We start from the raw sequence: 1,531 nt of genomic DNA, 5'->3' as shown, positions 1-1,531 counted from the left end.
TTTTCCCCGTCGCCGTCCTGTGGTCACAAACTCTCCAGGACCCTCCGCCGGGAGTCTGAGCGGGGGAAGGGCCTCCGTACCCTGGGCCGGGGACCCAGGTTTCCAAGTCATTTTTGTTGCCTCCCGCTCGTCGGGTCAGTTGGAGCCCGGAGGGGGCCCGCAGCGCGGCCTGGCGCGAGCGCGTCGGTCTTGGCGGCGCGGAGCGAGCTGGGGCGGAACCGCCCCGTCCGCCAGGTCTGGGAGGGCCCGCGATGGCGGCGCGCAGGACGCTGCTCCGGAGCCGTCAGCTCCGGGCCCGAGTGCGCACAGGCGGCCCGAAGGAGCCGCGGAGCCGGGGGCGCGGGAAGCAGCCGCTGGGCCCCGCCTCCCGGGCCTGGGGACGTGGGGTCCCGCACTCGCGCCCGCTCCCCGCGCGCAGAGGCCTCCCCTGGGGTCACTCCCGGCCGTGGCTTCCCGCCGGAGAAGCATCGGGATGTGGAGGGACCCGCTGCGACAAGCCCGGGTCTGACCCCGCCCCGCGGGGGGAGGGGGGCGCTTCCTGGCACGTTTCTCTGTGTCCGCACAGGGTGCCCAGGAGAAGGAGCCTCCCAGGGCCCGGTTAGCTTGCTCAGTTGGCAAAGATTATCTCCGTGACCTCTAGCCAGGCTCCTCTTACCCTCTTCTCCACTGGCCTCAACCTTGGCCTATAAAGACTTGAACAAAACGGAGTTTCTAGCTGCTAGAAGCCACATCCCTAGGATGAAACTGCCCCCCCACCCCCGACCCCATAAATGTGCCTGCCTGGGGAAACCCTAGGCCGCCAAAAGAATTTACTGTTTGTTCCAGCCAGTACGTGAGCACAGAGCCTCTTCTCCCAGTCTTCGTGGGAGGATAGAATCCTAACTTTGGCCATTTCCAGCGAGAGCAGGCACAGCTGGCCCCGCGGCATTTACACCAACCCTTGGAGAGTTTTCACTTCCCTGACTCTGCTGAGCTCCCCTCAACGCTCTCCCTGCTCCTTTAATCACCCGGTAAAATTCAAAGTCTGTACAAATCGAAGTTCAGTTCAGTTCATGCTGGACTCTTCCCTATTGCAATAGTTACTGATTAAAATCTGTCCTTACCACTCTTAACTAGAGCTTGGCTTTGTTTCGCTTTGGTAGGGTCCCATGTGAGTGGTAGAGTCAGGATTCAACCCACTTTTGTCTGACAAGCTCCCCTTTCCCTCTTTTAGAACATCATCCGTTTGTCCCCTGGTGCTTGTTTTTCCATTCTTGTGGTACCTCCCTTCGAAGGATGGGCTCCAGCTCTGTCCAGGATAATACAAGAGGTGCTAGATCACCATTGTTTTTTGTGGCTGAGTAGAACTCCATGATATGCATGTACCACATTTTATTAATCCACTCATGTATTGATGGGCACTTGGGTTGTTTCCACATCTTTGCAATTGTGAATTGTGCTGCTCTAAACATTTGAGTGCAGGTGTCTTTATTATAGAATGACTTTTTTTTCTTTGGGTAGATGCCTAGTAGTGGGATTGCTGGACCAAATG

The sequence above is a fragment of the Propithecus coquereli genome, unplaced genomic scaffold (genome assembly GCF_000956105.1).
Source record: "Propithecus coquereli isolate 6110/MARCELLA unplaced genomic scaffold, Pcoq_1.0 Scaffold689, whole genome shotgun sequence".
Lineage (NCBI taxonomy): Eukaryota > Metazoa > Chordata > Mammalia > Primates > Indriidae > Propithecus > Propithecus coquereli.
This window is presented reverse-complemented; position numbering follows the sequence as displayed.